General features: G+C 48.6%; 1 pseudogene; it reads left to right on the top strand.

Annotated features, from left to right (window-relative positions):
- The first annotated feature begins 212 nt into the window (after window positions 1–212).
- Window positions 213–5,021, top strand: LOC127200325 (phosphatidylethanolamine-binding protein 1-like; annotated as a pseudogene).
- The last annotated feature ends 19,641 nt before the right edge of the window (window positions 5,022–24,662 follow it).

The raw sequence follows: 24,662 nt of genomic DNA, 5'->3' as shown, positions 1-24,662 counted from the left end.
CCTTAATAAATAATTCATGTTTGTGAGTGACTGTCCCATGTGTGTGTCACCATCGCTTACCTTGGTCGATCGGTCTCATGATTGGGGGAGTCATGATTGGCGATCCAAGTCGATCTGTCTCATGGGTGGTTATTTGTGGCGATCCAAGTTGATCTGTCTCACGTGCACGAAGTCCGTGGTGATCCAGGGTGACCGGCCGGTCCAGAAGGGCGATGGACAGGTGAATTCTCCGTTCCTCGAGCTCCTGTCATTGGGCGCCACTTGACCGCCCTGCCGGGGTTCAACTAAACGCTCAGAAGGAGAATTCTCCTGTATAGGGACAGAACACAAGACACGAAGAAGAGCAAGTCTTTGATCAAGCTCTCAAACAGGTAGAAGGTTTTATAAGGCAGGGGGCAGGGAAGCATATTGCTATGGCAACCCAGCTGCAGGCTATCTAAGACTCGAGGAATTCCAAGCAGGTCACAACGTTCTGCCACGCCGAATATTTTGCTATCTTTATCTAATCTAACTGCTAAACTACAAAGGATGGCTCCATCTAAATCTTATCTTTAGTCTAACTGCCGAACCATGACAGGGTCAGCTGTCTGGTTTCTGGTAAATGGCAGGCTGCTGGAGAAATAGGAACCTAGGCTCTGACAAGATGGCTGAACATTGGCCATATGGCCTACCGTCCCCAACAGTGATCCTTACCAGATTACCCAATAAAAACCACTAGGATCCTCTTTCCATCTAGGACCTACCTACTGCCCGCTTACAGATCCACTCCCGAATCCTGATTCCAGCTGCTCATACCCACTTCCTTCACAGCAGGTTTATAGGTAATAATTTGCATAACCACCAACCCTTTAATTACCCTATGGAAGGAAAGGTCCCTTTCATCCCAGGTTAGGACAACAGTGGGATTCCTGGTGTGCACAGGTGCTCAGTAGATGTTGTAAGACTTGTTGGCTTCTTCTGGAAAGGCTTTCTCTTTCCTCCAGGAGACACTCCCCAGGGGCCAGATAGGCTCCTGGAGAGCTTGCGAGGCTCAGCGACAACCTTTTCCTTTACTGGACCACAAGAGAAGACCGGAGGCAGGTGGATAGGCTTGAGTCCCAGGCCAGCCTGGTCTACGAAGTGAGTCAAGGACAGCCAAGGCTCCACGGAGAAACTCTGTCTCAAAAAAAAAAGCCAGGCATGCGCCTTTAATCCCAGCATTTGGCAGGCAGAGACAGGCGGATCGCTGTGAGTTCGAGGTTCGAGGCCAGCCTGGTCTACAAAGCGAGACCTGGACAGCCAAGATAGCATAGAGAAACCGTGTCTCGGAAAACCAACAAAACAAAAACCAAAACCAACTGGCTGAGACAATAGACACTGGCCAGGTCTATACCCAAGATTCCCAGGGAATGGCTACAAATTATGCTAGTCAGGTGCTTGTAAAGGCAAATCCCACAAGACTGCATACTATCTGCCTTTGTTCAGTTGTGTCGCGTCCCTTCCGACCAGCGGAAAATAAGGACACGACCCGAGCGTTCTTCTCCAGGTGGTTTATTCAGGAACCTTTTCAGCAAGCTTCTTCTTCTCCCGTTCGCTCGCTTCTCCTCCCCCAACACCTCCGCGCCCCTTTATATCCTCTGCCTCAACCAATCAGCAGCCCTTACGTCGGTCGCTCCAATTGGTTCCCGACAAGGCGGGATGCATACGTCAGAGCAAAGCACGGCCCACAACCCGAATAAGGACTTGTTTACCAGGAGCAGAATTGCAAGTCATCCTGCCTGGCAGGTTGCCAGGCGCCATCTTAGCGAGGGCCATAGCTTCAGCTTCCCACACAGTTGGGAACCAGCGTACATCCTGATGTTCTTCCTGCTTAAGTACCTCCCACCTACATGTGTTCAAGCACAGCTGCCCCTGTGCAGTTGGGGGGCAAGAGTCCGAAAATCGCTGAAGGAAGACCCCAGAGTCAAATAGCATGTAAAAACAAAGAGCACTTACTCTGTAGAAACAGCCTGCATGCAGGGGTCAACCATTTATACAAAATGGCGGTGACCCTGAGGGGGAGCTCACAGGCTCTTTTAAAGGCTTCTAGGGAAATCCTGTCTGTGGCTGTGTGACGCTAGCTGGGACTGGCCGGTGCCTGTGGAGGCTACATGCTACATGACACTGGCCATGAGCCTTTTTAGCAGTGTCCAGTCCTCTCACAGGCAACCAGCCTTGTTTACAGAAGTGAAAATACATGACTTGCTATCTTACATGAGTAGCCGCCCCCAACATTCCAGGAAGTTACCTAACCTTGGGCGAGTGGGCTTACAGGGTAGAGAGACATTTTTGTTTCATAGGTCTTTTAAGCACAGTAACTGAAACGTAAAACTTTGGCCCTCACAGCATCATCCTAAGTGTGTAACTTGAGGGGACAATAGTTTTGAGAAATGCTAATTTCCAGTCACACCCTCCAATTACACAGCCCTGTTGAAACTGCTGGCTCACTCTCTTTGGAGCTTCATTACCCTAACAGTCCCTCCCTAACCACAGCTGGCGTGTTTGCTTAAGGCTTGTTGGAGCACTATGCCTGCTGATAGCTGTCCCCTACCCCCTCCCACACACTCTGTTCCTGGAAACCTCTCCCTGCGGGCTTGTCCCTGAAAGATCCAAAGGACAGGCTGCAATGAGACTTTGTCCCTGTTCTACCTCACAAAGGGATCCTGGATCCCTCATTTCTGGTGTGTGCTTCCCACCTGTTCAGCTTCAATTCCCCTAGGCCAGAAGCAGCTGCCCAGAGCAGGAAGTGTGGGTCTGTGGTACTGGTGGTTCATGATGTGTGTGTGTGTCCTGGACTTCCTCCACCCCCCAAAACCAACCTCGCTGCTCCTCTGGTTTCCCTGCACATGACTTCAGTGTCATCGGTCACATGAAACGGTGCCCTGTGATTAAGAAGGCACAAATGTAAACACCAGAAGAAGCAGCATCTGGGAAGCTGAGGCAGGAGGATTGCTGTGAGTGTGAGGCCATCCTGGGTTACCCAAGGATACCTTGTCCCCACAAACCAAAAGTTGGAAGAGGAGCTTCTGTGGGGCAGTGAGAAGGCAGGCGTCCTGTCCTAGTGATGCTTGTTACCCGCTGTCTGTCAGCAACCCAGGGATCTGGCCCCCAGTTCCTCACTAAGGTGCTTTGTGGGGGTATGGCTACCCTCGTCCCTGGTGGTCCCATGGAGTTAAGAAAACTCAACAGACACTAAAAGGGCCCATTTAAGATGGAGGATGACAGTGAGGGTGCTTCCCTGCTCATACACAGAGAGGCATGAGTTTTGTTTTTTCGTGGTTGAAGGAACCAGCCCCACCTCCTTAAGGACCCCCATTAAGGCCAAAGTCTGGGGGAATGTAGAAGCTGGCCTACCCAGTCCTCCCTTAAGGACCTCCATTAAGGCCAAAGTCTGTAAATCTCCTCTGCTGAAGACTACTTTAATACTTCCCTTCTCTGCCAGTAAAATAATTCTAAGAGGAGCTACAACTGATAACTGACCCTAGCCACCTGCCAGGGCAGAGTGTCCCAAGAGTTAAAGAAATACACTGTTTAGACTAATAACACAGCTAGCTCACCTCGAAAAAGTCCAAACATACTCTCTCCTAGTCAAGCACACAACAACAACAAATTAGGGGAAGCCAGGCCAAAGTTCCTAACGCCCCCTGTGACTGCTTCAACCAATCTTTCCCATAGGTCAACTTGTCCCTCCACCCCTTACCCACCCATGAAACACCAAGGCTTGTAACGCCCTGCTTGCAGCTTTTCTGCCCAAATGCCAACCAATCACATACTGTAAAACTCATTTGTTTGTCTAAAACCTATAAAAAAAACCCTACGAATTTGCTGTTCAGGGTCGCCTCACTCTGATGTGTGGGCAGACCCCAGTGCCCTGGAACAATAACCCTCTTGCTTTTGCATCGATCTGGTCTCCATCTCTCGTATGGGTGCTTCTAGAAATATACTCCCCCGAATAGAGTCCTATATGGTGATATGTCGGGAAACCCCGCTGTTAAGGTTGCTGCCTGCCATGACAGGAGAGCTCTAAGCTCTGCGTAAAATGGGGGACTACCTTTGTTAGTGAGGCTTTTTCTTATCTGCCTGGGGATCCTGGACCCTCCCCTCCACACACACACACACACCCTCTACCTGAGGAATGTCACTTAGTCCTTAGGGAAATCACAGGTTCAACTTCAAAGAACTCTTTGAACTATCGTTCCTGATGTGGCTACGTCCCTATGTTGGCGAGTCAGGCCACTGAGCCTGCAGGAGGTGGGCGAACAGTGCAGCCTCTGCTGGGAAGGCCAAGCTGGGCAAAATGCTGACCGCCACCAAGGTTAAGAATAGGCCCAGAACCAGCCTGGTCTACAAAGCGAGTCCAGGACAGCCAAGGCAACACAGAGAGACCCTGTCTGGGAAAACCAAAACAAACAAACAAACAAACAAACAAAAAACAAAAAACCAAAAAAGAATAGGCCCAGAAGCATTTCGTGGGATAGCCTTGGTCCAATGAAACTACACCCTAGTCCTTATAGACCCAGATGCTCCTAGCAGGAAGGATCCAAAAAAAATCAGGGCGTGGCATCATTTTCTATGGTCAACACGAAGATTAATAATGATATCAGGAGTGGCACGGTCCTGTCAGATTCCGTGGGCTCCGGGCCTCCCAGTGGCACACACCTCCACCGCCAAGTCTGCCTGCTGTACGAGCAGGGACAAGACACTGCACTGCGATGAAGCTGTCCTCAGCAACAGGTCTGGAGACCACCGTGGCGAGTTCAAGGCAGTGGCCTTCCACAGGAAGTATCTATCACCTGGGAGCCCCGGTGGCAGGCACGTGCTACCAGGCAGAGTGGGATGGCTAGGTGCCCAAGCTGTATGCGCAGCTGTCTGGGAAGGAGGGGTGCAGCAGAGGCCAGCAGCCCCGGGGACCTCCCCCGACCCCCAACAGTATTGTCAAGCTGTGCAAAGCATGCCTAACCCTGAGTTTCTATGCCCTCATGGGGGGTCCTGAGCTGTGCTAGGATAGTGGGTTAGGGAGAGTCTTCGCGTGCTGCCCATCTTTATGATCCTAGACACATCCCAGTTTGTATTTGATTAGGCTCCAACTGGGGCGGGGGTGGTGGTGAGGGCGTTTGGTATCCTGATGGGGTCGTTATATTGTTGATTTAAGAAGAGCAACTCTGAAAGAGAAGACCTTCTGCTGGGACCAGGACCAGGTCCAGAGGACGAGGGCCAGCGCTAGTGTTAACTGATGGTTTAAGAAGGAGACTCAGTCCAGCACTAGGCAGTGGCATCTTTTGAGGTGTCTTTAGGGTCCTGTCCCACAACTGAGGCAACCCAAGGCTTCCATCTCAGCTAAGCTATGACAGTTCAGCCTGGTCTGGTGGCTGCACAGGTGGTGGTGTCCTGTAGCTCTAAAGAACAGGGCGTGGCCATGGAGAGAGACCCTGCTAAGCTCTTGCTTTTTACTGGAGTTGCCAGGTGTGTGTTAATCCTGCTCATCATCAAGTAAAAAATAAAGACATTGGATTCAGACACAAACCAACCAACCAACCAAACATTCAACAAGCACTGGCATTCCTGAATGCTTCTCCATGTAAATGAGGCATCTCAGTTTCTTAGCTCTCCTGCCAATGATTTTTTTTTTTTTTTTTTTTTTTTTTTTTACCTACCCTGGATATCCCTGCCCCCTCCCCAAAGTTCTACATAACTCTCATTCACCCCAATGATCTGCCTCCCTGAAGCTGATGCCCAAGGGTCGTCATTTTCGTCCATACTCTCGGGGCTTCCGGACTACAGTCCTTTGCCCCTGCACCACTTGCTCTGTGGACCAGTGTCAACAGCCTTCGAGATGGAGAGTGGGGCAAGATCTTTAAGATACATATAGAAAAACTGGAGAGATGGCTCAGCTCTTGCAGAGGATCTGCATTTGAATGCCAGCACCCACGTGGTTGCTCACAACTATCCGTAACTCCAGTTCCAGTAACTGCAGATCTGACACCACCCTCTTCTGATCCCCATGGGCATTGCAGAAACTGATGCAATAAATACATACAGACAAAACACTTATATACATAAATACAAATAAAATTTTTTTTTTAATTTAAAATATGGCAGGAGCTGAATGCCCTCTTTCTTTCTTTCTTTCTTTTTTTAAGTTGCTTTGCACCTTAACCTATGAATGAAAAACACAAGCTCAGCTGGTGTGGTGACCCATGCCTCTAAATCACGGTGCTTGGAAGACAGAGGCAGGAGGATTGGGAGTTTAAGGCTACATAATGAGCTTAGAGATAAAAAGCCTAGACGACATAAGACCTTGTGTCAAAAACAAGACAAAGACAAGCCGGGCGTGGTGGCGCACGCCTTTAATCCCAGCACTCGGGAGGCAGAGGCAGGCGGATCGCTGTGAGTTCGAGGCCAGCCTGGTCTACAAAGTGAGTCCAGGACGGCCAAGGCTAACACAGAGAAACCCTGTCTCGAAAAACCAAAAAAAAAAAAAAAAAACAAGACAAAGACTAGGCATAAAGAAAAGCACAGAAAAAAAAAAAAAAAAAAAAAAAAAAAAAAAAAAAAAAAAAAGAAAAGAAAGAAAGAAAGGGAAAAAAAAAAGAAAAGCACAGAAATCAAGCTATAGAGTTTATTTGCTGGTGTTGATAGCACTGCAGTGGGGCCCAGGGCTTCATGCTAGGCCAACTGCTCTACCACAGTGCCACACCAGCAGCCCCAAAGCACATTTAAGGGGTGTGTGTGTGTGTGTGTGTGTGTGTGTGTGTGTCTAAATTACTGTGCTTAAGAGATTTATACAATAAAAGCCTCTACCCTATAGGCCCCACTTGCCCGAGGTCAGATAACTTCCTAGAATGCTCTAGAATTCTGTGGTTCTTATAAGATAATAAGCCGTGTATTTTTACTTCTCTAAACTAGGAGCTGGGCGGTGCTGGCGCACGCCTTTAACCCCAGTACTCTGGAGGCAGAGGCAGGCAGATCTCAGTAAGTTCGAGGCCAGCCTGGTCTATAGAGGGAGTCCAGGACAGCCAAGGCTATACAGAGAGACCCTGTCTGGAAAAAACAAAACCAAACAAGCAAACAAACTTCTGTAAACAACGTTGGTTGCCCTAACTACCCAGGATATGCTTGGCAGCGTGTAGGTGGGAGTCACTTAGGCAGGAAGTATGTTAGGGTGTATGTTTGCCCCCAATTGGATGAAGGGGGAAAATATATAGCCTTGTGGGTTTTGCCTGTCCTAAGCACCTGACTAACATAATTTGTAGACATTCTCTGGGATGGACCTGGCCAGTATTTAATAAAGCTTGTTTGAAATTTGGCTAAAAAAAAAAAAAAAATTGTCTTTTTTTTCTTCTTCTTCTTCCTGAGACAGGATTTCTCTGTTATTGAAGTCCAGCTTTGACCCCAACTGGGGAAAACTGAGGTGGGACGTGAATCCTGTGGCTGGCTGGCTGGGGAAGCTGTAGACTTTCTCTGAGGGCAATCTTCCAAGCCAGAACTGATAGTTACTGGCAGTAGCTTCCACAGATGGTAGCAAGCTGGGGCTAGGGCTGATGGCTCCTAGTTGGGGCTAGAGCTGATGGTGGCAAGTGTCTAAAAAAGAAAGGGAAAGAAGGAGAGAAAAGACACACACACACACACACACACACACACACACACACACACACACGACAACGAAGTACGACAGACTCCAGCAAGTAGGTTTCAACAAGCTGCTTCTTCTTCTTCTTTTTATTATTATCTCCTTATTTTTATCCATTTTCTTTTCTTTCTTTCTTTCTTTTTTTTTTTTTTTTTGGTTTTTCGAGACAGGGTTTCTCTGTGTAGCCTTGGCCATCCTGGACTCACTTTGTAGACCAGGCTGGCCTCGAACTCACAGTGATCCGCCTGCCTCTGCCTCCCGAGTGCTGGGATTAAAGGCGTGCACCACCACGCCCAGCTTTATCTATTTTCTCATCCTTTTTCTCACAGTTTATATACCCCATCACACAAAATCTTTCAAGCAGAACAAAAATCACAGTGTGTTTATATTCTATCTCTCTATAAGTAAATGATTACAATGGATACACATGAGAAAATCATGTTCCCCAGTACCTTCACGTGATCAAATGTTTTACGTATTATGGGTGAGGAACAAACATGAATAACAAGTAATTTTTTTAGAACCCACATCCATTTGCACATAAGCAACTTCTTACATATTAACAGAGTATAAGCAAGCAAGGGAATTTCTCAGCCAGCTTTTCTCTACTGGCAGGCTGCGATGATTTTCGCTTACAAAGAAAGAATCAATTATCTTAAGAAGCAATCTTACAGCTGGGCGTGGTGGCGCACGCCTTTAATCCCAGCACTCGGGAGGCAGAGGCAGGCGGATCGCTGTGAGTTCGAGGCCAGCCTGGTCTACAAAGTGAGTCCAGGACAGCCAAGGCTACACAGAGAAACCCTGTCTCGAAAAACCAAAAAAAAAAAAAAAAAAAAAGCAATCTTATGAAGATCTTAAAGGAATCACAAATCTAAACTCCTACATAAAAATAACCAACCATTTCTACTTTAAGTCCTAAAGGTGGTCATCCACTCATTAATATGTTTTATTAAGTCATGTCAGGAAGCTGAGGGCAGAAAAATAGAATAAAGAAATCAATCGTCATCTCAGTCACCAGCCCAGCTTGAAAGAGTCACATCAGCCAATGGTGCTATGGGCCATTGTTCTTGCTTTGCCAACCTCAAAAAGTCCCTAGCTTTACTGATAAGAGTATACATTCTCCTAACTTCAATTGTCCCCTAGGATTTCCTGCATCAGGGCCAACAGCAAAAACATCTTTACCTTATTTTGCTAAACGATCTATTTTTCCCTAAGACTTTCTACATCAGAGCCACTAGCAAAAACATCTGTACCTAACCTTGTTAAACAATCTGTTTTTCCAAATTCTTTCTAAGGGTAGTGATTATCGTTAGTAATCTACATCTGCAGGTTGTTTTCAGAGATGGGTGTTGAATCATTAATCTGCTCCAGCAGCAACGCCTGAAGGAGATCACGCATCGTTATTGCGTATGCCAATGATCCTGCCCAGCGAGGGACTGGGGGCCCCCTTTATATAGTGCTCACACAATTCACATACTAAGGAGATTATTTGTTTTGTCTTGTTTTTTGGTTTTTCGAGACAGGGTCTCTCTGTGTAGCCTTGGCTGTCCTGGACTCGCTTTGTAGACCAGGCTGGCCTCGAACTCACAGCGATCCGCCTGCCTCTGCCTCCCAAGTGCTGGGATCAAAGGTGTGCGCCACCACCGCCCGGCTATACTAAGGGTATTATAAGGACCGCAAAGGTAACAAGCAGAGCGAGGTTCCCATTACAGCATGGCGTCCTCAGGACACGCAGTTCTTGGGGTTATGCCTCGCCGAGACACACCCATCATGGGTTTGCTAACAGGTGGGCTGCATTCAATGAGTTCTAGAGCTGTTTTGCTGTTCCTCTTGCACGGCTCCCAACACTCTGTGTAGCCTTGGCTGTCCTGGACTCGCTTTGTAGACCAGGCTGGCCTCGAACTCACAGCGATCCGCCTGCCTCTGCCTCCCGAGTGCTGGGATTAAAGGCGTGCGCCACCACACCGGCTAAAAAAAAATTTCTTACTGGTCTTAGTCTCGCCTAGTGATACTATCACCTTCCTCAATATTGAGAATCATCACCTCAGAAGGGTCCCTTGTGCCACTACCCAGTCAGCCTGCATTCTTCCCAGGTGTAACTAGTGCTCAATATATTTTTTTTTTTCATTCCAGGGCTCAGAAGAGCCACAACACAGGGATGGCAGGATGGCTCAGTGGGTAAAGATGCCTGCTTGCTGACTCCCACTAATTGTCCTGTGCCTCCCATGCCTCCTGTGGCTTATATATTCCCCTCCCCCACCACACCCAAAATAAACAAATGTAACCACTTTTTTTTTAAAAAGAATCCAGACCATAAGAGTCTCTTGAAATTTTTACATTGATACAAAACACTGTGTTCTAGTAGCTGACAAACTTTTTTTTTTTTTTGGTTTTTCAAAACAGTGTTTCTCTGTGTAGCCTTAGCTGTCCTGGATGACCAGGATGGGTTGAACTCACAACCATTCACCTGCCTCTGCCTCCCCGAGTGCTGGGATTAAAGGAGTGCACCAAGGCACCTGGCTAAGATGAAGGCTCTTAAATACTATGTCTAGAAAGTCCAATTTTAGTCCCTTTATAGTTGCTAAAACACAAAAAGTTGGGGATTGACAAGCTCAGTGTAGAAACTCACAGTGGAAGGAAAACACCTGTAGAAACTGAGACATGACCATTCTGAGGTACGGTCAGCGGGAAGGCTTGTGTTGTAGAGCTGAGAGAGAACAGGCACAGGCATCTGGAAGAGTGTATAGCAGAGAGAAAGAAGTAGACTGACCATGGCCAGCAGACTAGGCATGGCCAGGGCTCTCTGAGAGAGAAAGGAGAGTGTGGTAGGGGACAGAGAACAGAGAAAACATAGTGAGAGAGGCGGGAGCAGGGCACACACACAGATGTGGGGGCATACACAAAGACATGGGGGCACACACAAAGACATGGGGCACACACACAGACATGGGGCACACACACAGACATGGGGTCACACACAGAGACTTGGGGGCACACACAGAGACATGGGGGCACAACACAGATGTGGGGGCACACACACAGATGTGGGGGCGCACACACAAACATGGGCCACACACAGACATGGAGGCACACACACAGACATGGGGCATATACACAGACATGGGGGCACACACAGAGACTTGGGGCACACACATAGACATGGGGGCACATACACCAACATGGGGGCACACACACAGACATGAGGGCACACACAGAGACTTGGCGGCACTCACACAAACGTGGGGGCACACAGAAAGAGACATGGGGGCACACACAGATGTGGGAGCGCACACACAGACATGGGGGCACATACACAGATGTGGGGCACACACACAGACATGGGGGCGCACACACAGACATGGGGGTGCACACATAGACGTGGGAGGCACACACAGACAGACGTGGGGCACACACACAGACATGGGGGCACACACAGAGACTTGGCGGCACTCACACAGATGTGGGGGCACACAGAAAGAGACATGGGGGCACACACAGATGTGGGGGCACACACACAGACATGGAGGTGCACACACAGACATGGGGGCACACACACAGACATGGGGGCGCACACAGATGTGGGGGCACACACACAGCTGTGAGAAGGGCATGTGATAGAAAGCGGAGAGGTAAGAAGGTTGAGATGCTAGCATGGCCTTTGGAATGTGTAATTACATGTGATACTGAAGAAGCCTGGGAACCCACATGGACTATGACATGCTGATAAGCACCATGGTCATATGTTAATGGGAGAGCCCTATGCCCCTTCTGCCAAAAAAAAAGGGGAAATAGCTCCTTTTGGCATGTGGGAACCAATTTCACAAGTTTCTGAGGAAGGCTGGGTTTTATCTGACCTCCAGAAACCCCTCTATAATCCAGGCTGATCACATTTCCGATATTTGCACTGCCCTTTTTTTTTTTTTTTTTCCAAGACAGGGTCTCTCTGTGTAGCCTTGGCTGTCCTGGACTCGATCTGTAGACCAGGCTGACCTCGAACTCACAGCGATCCGCCTGCCTCTGCCTCCCGAGTGCTGGGATTAAAGGCTTGTGCCACCATGCCCCTGACCAAATAAAAATCCCAGCACTTGGGACGCAGAGGCAGGCGGATCTCTGCGAGTCTGAGGATAGGCTGTTTTACAAAGTGAGTTGAGGACAGCTAGAGCTGTCCTGTCTCGAAACCCTGTCTCGAAAAACCAAAAGGAAGTCAAGGTTTTCAAATAATATATTTGTCGTAGTATAAACTGGAGCAATGTGATTATTCACATAATCTTTTGATCACCATGAACTTGTAATTTTACATACATGGCATTTTTATTAGATTTATTTATTCATTTTTTGTTTGTTTGTTTTTTGAGGCAGGGTTTCTCTGTGTAGGCTTGGCTGTCCTGGACTCACTATGTAGGACCAGGCCTTGAACTCACAGAGATCTGCCTGCCCCTGCCTCCCAAGGACTGGGATTAAAGGCATGCACCACCACTACCAGGCTCCAAAATCTTGATCTTTATTATAAATAATTGCACTGAATATGTCCATTTAAAAGTTTTATTTGGGTTGGGCTTTTAATTAAAGGCCTGCGCCACCATGCCCAGCTTTTATTTCTTTTCTTTTCTTTTTTTTTTTTTTAATATATTTTATTTAACTTTAATCTATGTACATTGGTGTGAGGGTGTCAGATCTTGGAGTTACAGACAGTTGTGAGTTGCCATGTGGGTGCTGGGAATTGAACCCGGGTCCTTCGGAAGAGCAGGCAGTGCTCTTAACCACTGAGCCATCTCTCCAGCCCCTTATTTCTTATTGTATGTGTATGGGTGTTTGTTTGAACAAATGTATGTGCGCCACAAGCATGCCTGGTGCCCCTGCAGTTATGGTTTCTGAAGGTTGGGAGCTGTCATGTGGTGATAAGAGTTGAACCTGGATCTTTTGCAAGGGAAGTAAATGCAAGGGCAGGTGATGGTGGCGCCCACCTTTAATCCCAGCACTTGGGAGGCAGAGTCAACCTGGTCTACAAAGCAAGTCCAGGAAAGCCAAGACTACAGAGAAACTCTGTCTCAAAAAAACAGAGAGAGAGAGAGAGAGAGAGAGAGAGAGAGAGAGAGGAGCGAGAGAGAGAGAGGCGAGAGGAGAGAGAGAGTGAGAGAGAGCGGTGAGAGAGGATGGAGAGAGAGAGAGAGAGAGTTGGGGATTGGGGGCAGGGAGGGGAGCAAATGCTTGAGCCATCTCTCCAGCCCCCACAACTTTTCTTGAGTAGGAAAAAAAAAAAGTGGGTTAGATGTGGTGGTGCACACCGTTGATTCCCTCCACTCCTGAGGCAGAGTTAGTCGAATCTCTGAGTTTAAGGCCAGCCTGGTCTACATAGTGAGTTCCGGGACAGCCAGAGCTGCACCGAGAAACCCTGTCCCCAAAACAAAAGAAAAAAAGAGATGTGTTTCAGCTGAGGCACTGGTACTTTTCCATGAGAAAGTATTGCATGGGCAAGCTCTAGTCCAGTCAATGGCAAACCTCAGACCCTGTCTCGAAGATAAATACTTCCAATAGAAACGTGTTTCTGCCATTCTGGAGACAATAAATCAGCTGATTCTAATATTTACATGGAAAGACTAATAGGACTGGGCAGCTCACTGTTACAGCGCTTGGCAGACAGCCTTGAGTTTGTTCCCAGCACTCCTCCCCCACCACACATGACACACTGTCTGGATGAGTTCAAATGATCTTGAGTTCATTTGTTTGGTTTGGGGTTTTTGTTCATTTGTTTGGATGGTTTGGTTTTTCGAGACAGGGTTTCTCTGTGTAGCCTTGGCTGTCCTGGGCTCGTTTTGTAGACCAGGCTGGCCTCGAACTCACAGAGATCCACCTGCCTCTGCCTCTGGAGTGCTGGGATTAAAGGTGTGTACCACCACCGCCCGGCTTACATTTTCTTGAAAAAGGACAAATGTGTATCCTTCATGCCATGACGGTGTCCTGACTTGCTATGATGCTGGCAAAACCAGGACAGCAGGATAGAGAAACACACCAATGGAACGAAACACAGTCGATGCCCAGTGAGGCAGCAGTGTGGAAAGCAAAAAAAAAAAAAAAAAAAAAAAAAAAAAAGTTGCTTAGGCTGGTTTTAACTCACTGCGTAGCCCAGGCTGGCCTCTAATGTAGCCCAGGCTGGCCTCTAATGTGTGATTGTCCTCCTTCAGCTTCCAGAGAGCCCAGGTTACAGACATGAAACATCATACCCAGCAAGAGCATTCTTCCTAAAAAAACAGCAGTATTGGGGGGTGGGTGGGAGAGAAAAATGTAGAGTTCGTGCCACATATCAAAAACAAAACAAAAACCCAGAAATAGATTTTAGAACCCCCCCCTATATAAACTAAAACGCTAAAGCTTTTAGAATAGGAAGATAGGAGGGTCCCTGGCCCCCACAGTTAGGCATATCCTTTCTTGGCATCCCAAGATACCAACCTTTCAAATAAAACAGATGTCATCAAAATTGGAAGCTTTGGAACGCAAATGTAGCTTACCAAGCATCTAAAAGAGGCCTGCTGGTATTATCTCTAGCACATAGCAAGTTAAAAGCAATATTTTCACCGGGCAGGGTGGCGCACTGCATTAATCACAGCACTTGGGAGACAATGGCAGGCAGATCACTTTGAGTTTGAGGCCAGCCTGGCATATGAAGTGAGTCCAGGACAGCCAGGGCTACACAGAGAAACCCTGTCTTGAAAAACCAACAAAACAAACCCCAGAATTTTTAGCTTGCTAAAACAGCTAAAAGCAGAGACTGACCACACTTAGCATGAGCAAGACCAGGTAACAGCTGATCTTTTCATCCATCCCTGTGAAGATCAATAGTTCAGGTTGAAGCGCAAGAACAGGTTTATTGGGTACCACTCTTGGGCAGGTTCACTGGTCCCAAGGAACGAGGCCAGGGAAGTCACGATGCAGAGGGAGACCCAGAGGAAGGGGAAGAGAAAGAAAGAGTGTATGCATCCAGGCAGACAGAAAATGCAGGAAGAGGGAGGGGACCAAAATGTCTAGATTATATTTCAGGGTAGGGGGCGGGGCATGCCAGCCATGCCCTGTAACAGGTAGGGCCTGAGGGATGCTCACCCACTGGGAAGCTGTCTCAGAAGTTTCTCATTCATAAACCTTCCTTATGACCTAGACGTTCTATAACCAGGTGTTCTTCAAAGCAATTATGGGCCTATGGCCAGACGCTGAGTTTCTATCGTTCGGTTGGTTGAGTGTTTGCTTAGGTGCAGGAAGCCCTGGGTTTTGATTTCCTGAAACACACAAAGCCCTCAGTACAGTGGTGGAGGCAGGAGGATCACGAGTTCAAGGTTATTCTTAGTATTTAAGAGTTCAAGGCTGGCAGGGCAGTGGTGGTGCACGCCTTTAATCCCAGTACTTGGGAGGCGGAGGCAGGCGGATCTCTGTGAGTTCGAGGCTAGCCTGGTGTACAAAAGTGAGACCAGGACAGCCAAGGCTACACAGAGAAACCCTGTCTCGGGAAAAAAAAAATCCTAGGTCCTCCTCAGTGTTGTGCTTACAGATGTATGCTTTCTTTTTATGTGGATGCCGGGACCTGAACTCAGCATAAGGTGGCTTAGCTGCCTCTCCAGCTACTTTTCTAGTTAAAAACCAAATAAACACAAAACCAAATGAGATTTCCTTTATTGTGCATGTGTGTACGTGTGGGGGCTGCAGGGAATGCGTATGAGCACCCTGGTCCCTGAGGCCAGAAGGGGATGTTGGACTCCTTGGAGCTGGAGCTGGTTGTGAGCCACTCTACACGGGTGCTGGGCACTGAACTCTCCCCGTCCCCTGAAAGAGCAGCAAGTGCCTTAGCTGCCCTTAGCCATCTCACCAGGCCACAACGGTAGCTTTTTGTATGTTATAAACTATAAAGCCAGGATTCTCTGCAGACTGCCACAGTTCCTTGAATGTATTTCCCTGCTGCAATAATTACTCTAAAAATAAATTAGCCTGTGGAGTTGCAAGTGGACCCTTCTTACAAGGCAGAGGGCCCTGGCTCCCTCCTCTGGGGAACGTGGGGAATGACTGACAAATTAGTGATACAGCTGACTGTGACACCTCCAGATCAAAGGTCACCCCTAAGAGGTTTTTGTTTGTTTGTTTGTTCTGTTCTGTTCTGTTTTGTTTTCCCCCTGAACTCACCTGGGCTCATATCTTGGCTCTAGGAAAAAAATTTTTAAACCTGTGATCTATTAAGGTATTACTACTTAGAAGGAAATATACAGATGTTTCTGATAGGTATAACAGAATGAGCTAAACGGTGAGACAAAGTTATATATAGCTGGGCATGGTGGCACAGGCCTTTAATCCCAGCACTCGTACTGGGGGCACGGGGCAGAGGCAGGTGGATCTCTGTGAGTTTGAGGCCAGCCTGGTCTACAAAGCAAGTCCAGGACAACCAGGACACAAGAAAAACTCTGTCTGGAAACAAACAAACAAACAAACAAAACAAAACAAGGTTATATACAAATGCAAGTTTATTGGGAGTAGTGGGGGAGAGGGAGGGAGGGAGAAAGAGGCCACAGGCAGAGAGGGCTGAGAGAAGAGAGAAAGGGGAAGCAAAATGTCTGGATTATATATAAGGGCCTCTGGGAGAAAGGAAGCTCTGCCCCTGGGCTGGAGGTGGGGTAGAGGACAGGGTATGCCAGCCATGCCCTGCACCAGGTAGGGACCTGATCCAGCATTTAATGCCTTCAGAAGTCTGCACCTCTCCCAGGCAGCAAGCCCGAGGCTAACCTGCTGCTGATGTGCATGGGATTGCCACCCCACAGGCTCCGCTGTGTCAGGCTCTTTCATGTATTCCTCACTCCTGTGGGGCTGAGGGCTCTTCAAATGCAGAAATATCCCAGGGAAAATGCTTAGCCGTGGAATAGCTGGGGCGTAGGGGGAGCAGATGTCTGAAGTACTAGTCCTGCGCTGGATTCTTTTACACCCCAACTTGCAGGGACCGGGACTTCCAGTTGCCCCAAATCCCAACTTGTTGGTAGTTGTCTACCTTGACAAAACTGTCTTTGGTGTCCGTGATACACAGAGGACTGAAGAATTTTCCTTCCATTTTAATCCAACGGGATTGTCTGCTTTGTTTGTTTTTTTGAGGATGGGGTTGTTTTTGGTTTTGTTTTTGTTTTTGACACAGGTTTTCTCTGCATAACAGCTCTGGTTGTCCTGGAGTCGCTCTGTAGATCACATAGCTCCACCTGCCTCTGCTTCCCGGATGCTGGGATCATAGGGGGTGCCCACTGTGCCTGGTTTGCATGCTCCCTAAATCCAGTTAGTTCCTGTTGAAAGGGGTACATGTGACTAGGATTAAAGTAAAAGGAGGCATCTGGCCTCTAAGAAAGCATATCCAAGAATTAGTCTTTACAAATTTTGGTGGGTTGGGCCGGGGGTGGCGGCGCATGCCTTTAATCCCAGCACTTGGGAGGCAGAGGTAGGCGGATCACTGTGAGTTCGAGCCCAGCCTGGTGTACAAAGTGAGTCCAGGACAGCCAAGGCTACACAGAAAAACCCTATCTCAAAAAACCAAAACCAAAACCAAAACAAAAAACAACCAAATTTTGGTGTGTCTCAGATGAGCATAAGAAGAAAGAGTGTCACAGACAAATGCCTGGCCTGGCACCTGAAGGGCCATTTTGTGACACTATAGCAGAATGTTGTAGGTTGAAAAGGCATGCCTCTGTCTCACTATACTATGCTGGATGGAGGCTGGGAAGCACAAACCAAGATTCTATCTGACGAGGGCCTTCCAACTCTATCGCCCGTGGTGGAAGGCAGAAGGCTGAAATATAGGCAAGAGATCAAATCTGCAGCCACACTTTGTTTTGTTTTGTTTTGCTAAGTCACACCAACCCATGTAAAAGGATGTCTCTAAACTGCTTCAGCTCCTATGGTTGGGGGTGCCCTTCTCAACACTGATGCTGTGGGAATAAGTTTGGTTCTCTGGGAATAACGACACAGCTGCTCCCTGCAAGTGCTCCTAGGCAACCTCCTAGTTAGCAGAAGTGCAGAGGCAGAGACCTGAATGACTCCAGGAAAGTCTGTTTCTGCGCCTTCCCTCACCCCCACAAGCCTGTCCTACAATTCTTTACTTCATCTGATTATTTCCCTTAACACACAATCTCAACTATAATAGCTGGCTTTTGCTTTTAAGCAGGGGAAGGCTGGTGATGTAACTATTTCCTGGAGTGCTTGCCCAGCATGTAGGAAGCCCTAGGTCTTAGCCCCAGTACCCGCAGTTGCAGGTGACCCACACCTGTAATGCAAGCACTTCGGAGGTAGAGGCAGAAGCATCAGAAGTTCAAGGTCATACATACTGAGTTCAAAGCCAGCCTGGCCTACATGAAGAAGGAGGAGTGGAGGAAGGGGAGGACGGGGGAGGGAGGAGAGGGGAGGGGAGGAGGTATGTGTGTATTAGACGAGGCATGCTGGGAATACATGCTGTGCCATCATGCCTAGCTTCAAAACTATTTCAAATATTCCCTTGTCACTTGGGATTTTCTACTTTATCAGTGACTTTTCCTCTTCTTACCTCAGAAAAGGAGGGAAAGAGGAGAGCAACAAGAAAGCAAAACCAAAACCAAAAACCAAACAGGTAAATTCACAATTCACGGGCAGATGGCAGACAGAAATGAAGCTCCCAGGGTACCCCATATTCCACGTCAACAATCACAGTGGTCCTGGTTTTCTTGCAGGACAGTTCTTTCTATGATGTTAAGCTTTTATGCAAAGAAGAAAGGCATCTTGGGAAGCCTCAATCTTCAGAGACTTTGGAGAGCCCGTAAAGAGCTGAGCATCTTGCTCTTGCCCCTTGGGCTTCCTGAGCATCCCTTGCCTTGCACACAGGATGGACTGAAGCAGGTCTTTCCTACAGCTGCCCACACAGAGGGAAAGGGAAGGCTGTGCTTTGCAGGAAAAGATGATGAAACATGCTCAGAAGCACAGCCACATCCGTCCAAGGGCCAGCGCTGTTGCGGAACTCCTATGTCACTTTGAAGCTTCAGAGACCAAATGGGACTGGTTCTCTGGGCAGAGCACAGACCTGGGGAGGCAGGGAGTCTGACCAGGGAGCACAGAGTCCCACCTCCTGCCCTCCACTTTACTTTCTGCAGACACTTCCTTCAGGCACTGATTCCTGGCTCCTCCCCGTTTAGACAAGTGGGAAGTGGCTTTGGTTTCTGTTTCCTCCCCAGACCCCGCCCTGTGCAGAAGTCTGTCGAGGAGGAGTGAGGAAGAGAGTGAGTCCTGGTTCCCCTGAGAGAGAAGAGATGGCTTTCTTTGGCTCCCAAGCTCCATATGTGAACCCGGTGAGTTTTGGCCTGCGGTTGTGGGATGATTCAGAAAAAAGCTAATGCCACATCCAGGGGGAAGTTGCTCTGGGTCGCTGGAGAAACAACGGAGTGGCATGGATAGCAGTGGGAGGGGCTGTGTCCAGCAGACAACACTAGGAGGACAGACATACAGGGCAGGGTCACCCTGGTGCAGCTCTTGTTCCATGCTAGGCTCACTGTGCCTCTGGGGAGCCAAGGGTTCCAGTCACCATGGTGGATCATGAGGTGGATCAATGTGTGGCTGTTCCACATTAGTAGCATCTAGAAAGGAGATGGTTTACGTGCAGATGTGGATGGGCTTGGGTCGGGGATGTGGGTACCAGGCAACCACAGGACACGTGCAGTACTTGCTTTAGAGAGAACCTTCATTCTGCCATTTACACACTAGGAGACCTCACCCATGGTACTCTCTTCTCTCTGGGCCTCAGCTACCAGTGTAAAATGGGATAATACTTGAGTCTGTCTTCTGAGGCTGGGGTAAGGAGAAAGCAGATAGAACATGCGTGTGTTTAAACAGCACCTGGAACCTGGAGGTATTTCCGGAGTAGCCTGGGGGCAGCAGGGACAATAACCCAAGGACGTGTGTGCCCGCCTGGGCCAGGTCAGAATTCACTTAAAAAACATCTGTAGAATGTGTGCAGAAGGGCAAGGAGGCAGGGACTGTCCTTTAGTGCAGTGTGCAAAGGGCTGCCTTCTGCTGCTTCTTCTTTTTTTTTTCCCCCTTTGGTTTTTGAGACAGGGTTTCTCTGTGTAGCCTTGGCTGTCCTGGACTCACTTTGTAGACCAGGCTGGCCTCGAACTCACACCAATCCACCTGCCTCTACCTCCCGAGTGCTGGGATTACAGGTGTGCACCACCACTGCCTGCCTTCTGCTGCTTCTTTTGTGTCTGCAGGTGGCCTTGTTTACACACTAGGAAACTTAGCCACACTGTGTGTGGGGAAACTGAGGCTTTAACAGGTTGAGGTCTGGCCGGACATGGTGGTGATGGTGGCGCACACCTTTGATCCCAGCACTCAGTAGGCAGAGGTAGGTGGATCACTGTGAGTTGGAGGCCAACCTGGTCTACAAAATAAGTACAGGACAGCCAGGGCCACACAGAGAAACCTTGTCTTGAAAAACAAAACAAGGCGGGCGTGGTGGTGCACGCCTTTAATCCCAGCCCTTGCGAGGCACAGCCAAGTGGATCGATATGAGTTTGAGGCCAGCCTGGTCTACAAAGTGAGTCTAGGACAGTCAAGACTACACAGAGAAACCCTGTTTCAAAAAACCAAACCAAACCAAAACAACAACAACAAAAACAAAAACAAAAACAAAAACAAAAAAAAAAAAAGAAGGAAAGAAAGAAACAAAGAAAACAAAACCAAAAAAACCAACAACAGCAAAAGGGTTGAAGTCTGGCCACCGTGTTCTCAGATTGTAAGTGACAGTGAAGGAGAATGCTTTGATTTATTCTCAGAAAGGCAGGGTGGGGGTGGGGGGAAAGGGGGGAGGCGGAGGGGGCGCAGTGCTCATAGGGAGATGGCAGTGAAGAGGGCAGAGTGAGTGCTTCCCAGGAGCCTTCTGTAGTGTGCCTACTGTGTGCAGGGTGGGAGACAGCAGTGTGCTGGGGGTGACCTTCCTGCCAGGGCTCAGCATAGGTTCTAGATTCTGCCTGGTGCTCCTGGAAGTTGTCATTGTCACCAGCTATATTCTGACTTGGGACCTGCTTGTAAACTGATGGGGAAAGGCTGGAAGGGACTGTCCAGAGCCTCTGGGGGCCGCCAGGGGCCGACTGTACTGTAAGGGGCGTGATATTCCCACTGTGGTTCCCGTCACACAGGGCTGACACCACTCTGGTTTCCCAAAAGACAGGGCGGACACTTTCAAATCAGGCATCTGTGCTTAATTAGGATTTAGAAGGCAGATTCCTCAGCACTCAGGAGGCTGGCAAGAAGGTCTTCATGCACTTTAGGCCTGGATGGATTGCATAAAGAGTCCAAGTTAGGTTGGGCTATAGGATTAAACTCTACATTTAAACAACCAAACAAAGCCAAGACTCGGGGTGTAGAAGCAGGCGGATCACTGTGAGTTCGAAGCCAGCCTGGTCTACAAAGTGAACCCAGGATACCCAAGGCGACACAGAGAAATCCTGTCTTGAAGAAAAAACAAAACAAAACAAAAACACAGTCAAACAAACAGGGAAGAGGAAGAAGAAAGCAGCATTTTCAATATGAAGGGAAATCTTCCCACAGGGAAGAAGAGATCAAGGGGATCTTGGTGGGGGCCATGAAGGCCATGGGCAGTCCCACAGCACGGGACCACATTTCCTTCCTCCTCACTCAGTGACCCACTGACTTCTGCCACTGGGGCCTCTCATCCACTGAAATGCTGCCTGTGTATGAAAGACACATGGCTTCTGTCCCAGTGAGGGACTGTATTGTCATGGCCCGAGGGCCAGGCTGCATTGCTGACTGCCACGACTAAGTTACTCTGCAAGGTCTCAGAAGAAGGTGGGGCTAGTCAGGATGACCCAGTTGTGTGACCCTGGTGAGCCAGGGACCAAGGACATGTATGTGCTTCCTAATGAAAGGGAGCCTGTGTCATTTGTGGCTGAGAGCATGAGTTCTAGTGTTCAAATCTTGGGCTTGTCCTTAAGGAAACGTGTAGCTCTGGGCAAGTGACTTTAGTTTTGCACTTCCATTTCCTCATTCACAAAGACACTAAAACCAAAGCTGTTAGATTGCTTAGGGAAGTAATAGTGGCCGGTGAGGTACTGGCAGAGCCTTTGGACTTCTGGAACAGATGGGTGTTTAAGCTTGAAAGCATGCCAGATAGGTGTCCTAACTGCCAATGCCTGGCCTGTGGCTCCTGTGGGCCATCTGGCTGACCACACTCTGGCTGTAGCTTGTTGGAGGACCCTGCTGCTTGAGGTTGCAGTCCTCCCAGTCCAGATAGCCTTTCTGAGCTAGGCAGTAGATAGAGGACTCCCTCTCCCCAGCAGGGCCTCCTACTCTCTGCCTGACCTTATCTGGAGAGTGTCTTTAGACTTAGATGCCTCTAACCATATGTGGTATATGACCTTTGGCACAGTTCCCTGCTTGCTCTCCCCTCCCTGCGCCTATAGGATAATTAGGTACTGTGTTTGCGTTCATGTGATAGGACAGTGCTGCAAATGCAAGCAAAACCATCCCTGGAGTCCCTAGCCTTAACTGATCATGCACACCTACCCTGAGAGTTCCCATCCCCACTTTCCCAAGGACCCCAAATAAAGTTGAGCTATCTCGCTGAAGTGGTTCCCGGAAGTGATTCCATCTTACTTGCTGGCCTTATGATCCCCAGTTTGTCACTCCTGTTCCCTTGTTCCTGAGGAATGGTGGCCAACACCCCAGGAGTGAGGGAGAGCCACCTAAGCTCTGCCTTCTGCACATCCCAAGAGCAAAGTGAAGGAAAAGGCCCTAACCTCTGAGTAGAAGACAAGTCTAGCTGGGGAGGAGGGTGCAGTCTTCTTAGCGTGAACAGTTGCACAATCAGGGCCCCTCTGTATGAGGGACGACCCACTGGCATCCTGTCTCAGCTTGTCACTTCTTCCCAGAAATGCTTCTGGCTGCCACTGCTGCCCCACTAGTCCCTGCAGGCACCAGGTCATACATAGATGAGTGACTTGTCCAGGGTCAGGACTCCCAAAAGGAGATGGGAGCCAAGACCTATGGGATCATAAATCCTGAGGAAAAGAAAACACCAACACCCAGCCACTCCCAGGAGTGCCATGGATCAAATGCAGGTCCCATTGTTTTTTTTTTTTTGTTTGTTTGTTTGTTTTGTTTTGTTTTGTTTTGCTGAGATCCTTTACTGACTCACTAGAGATCTGAGTTCCATGGGGTCCCCAGGTTGAATTCAACACCTTGGTCTGTCACTCTTCAGGAGGGGCAGGAGTCTCAAAACCGAAAGTTGTGATTTAGTGTTTCCAGATCAGCATGTGCAAGGCCCTTGGTTACATGCCCAGCAACAGATGCCCCCTGACCCCTGCCACCTTCCCCTGGCTGCAGCAGCAGATGCCCCCTGCCACCTTCCCCTGGCTGCAGCAACAAATGCCCCCTGACCCCTGCCACCTTCCCCTAGCTGAAGCAACAGATGCCCCCTGACCCCTGCCACCCTCCCCTGGCTGAAGCAACAGATGCCCCCTGACCCCTGCCACCTTCCCCTAGCTGAAGCAACAGATGCCCCCTGACCCCTGCCACCCTTCCCTGGCTGCAGCAGCAGATGCCCCCTGACCCCTGCCACCCTCCCCTGGCTGCAGCAACAGATGCCCTCTGACCCCTGCCACCTTCCCCTAGCTGAAGCAACAGATGCCCCCTGACCCCTGCCACCCTCCCCTGGCTGAAGCAACAGAAGCCTCCTGACCCCTGCCACCCTCCCCTGGCTGCAGCAGCATCGACAGCAACAGCTCACGCTTCCTTTGAAAAATATTTGTAGCTATGCATGGTAGTGCATGCCTTTAATCCCAGTACCCTGGATGCAGAGGCACGCAGATCTCTGTGAGTTGGAGGCCAGCCTGGTCTACAAAAGGAGTCCAAGAGAGCCAGGGCTACATAAAAAAACTAGGTCTTAAAAAAAAAAAAAAAAAAAAAAAAAAAAAAAAAAAAAAACAACCCACAAAATAATTGTTTGCTGTGTGTGTATGTGATAGAGGTGAGAGAACAACTTTGAGGGTCTGTGTTTTTCATGTAACAAATGAGACTGGGTCCTGAGAGTCCAACTTGGAGGCAGGTGGATCACTGTGAGTTCGAAGCTAGCCCATCTGAAAAGTGAGTCAAGGACAGGCAAGGCTACACAGAGAAACCCTGTCTCAAAACCAAAAAGAGAAAAAAAAGAAAAAAAAAAAAAAAAAGAGAGAGAGAGTCTAACTTGGGTCATCAGGCTTGGTGCCTAATGCCTTTATCCATTGGTCCATCTCACTAGATCAATTCTCTTTATTCTATTTCAGAGCCTGTCCCCCACCCTCACCTCTCTCTTATAAGGACACTGGTGATTATGTAAGGCTGGCTAGAGTAATTCAGCAACCTCCCCAAGTCAAGAGACTTTAGCACATCTGCAGAGTCCCTTTCTGTCACTTAAGTCAATATAGTCCCAGGTTGTTCTGGGTCACTTCTGAGGGTATGATGGGTGGGGAGGCGTGCCACTCAGACCTCCTCTGTAGTCTCTCCTGCCATCCAGTCTTGGAGAATTTCTCCAGAGATCGTCTATCTACAAATGAGTAACCCAGTACAAATAGCCCTTCCCACTTTCTACACAAATTACTTTATTCTAGTTGGCCCAGTAGGTGAAGGCTCCTGCCACTGAGCCTGGTGGCCTGAGTTTGACCCCTGGAGCCCACAGGGTGAGTCTATAGGGATACAAGGCAGTGTGCTTGTCTAGCAACTTTGAGATCCTCGGATCATCCCTAGCAGCACAGAAACAAAACAACAGCAGCAAGACCATTTCCTTCCAATAGTGTAGATTGACTTTTCCTGTTAGTGCACTTTTAGGTCCTTTCCCATCTTTGGCTATTCTTGTGTTGTGCTTATAATGTTCACTCATGTTAAAATAATCTGTTTCAGCCAGGCCAGTAGAGGGCGTCAGATCCTCCTGTTGGAGTTACCTGTAGAGAGCTGTCTGGTGGGGGTTCTGGGATCTACATTTGGGTCC

The sequence above is a fragment of the Acomys russatus genome, chromosome 16, assembly GCF_903995435.1.
Source record: "Acomys russatus chromosome 16, mAcoRus1.1, whole genome shotgun sequence".
NCBI lineage: Eukaryota > Metazoa > Chordata > Mammalia > Rodentia > Muridae > Acomys > Acomys russatus.
The sequence above is the reverse complement of the archived record's forward strand: the minus strand, read 5'-3'. Positions and strand labels throughout refer to the sequence as shown.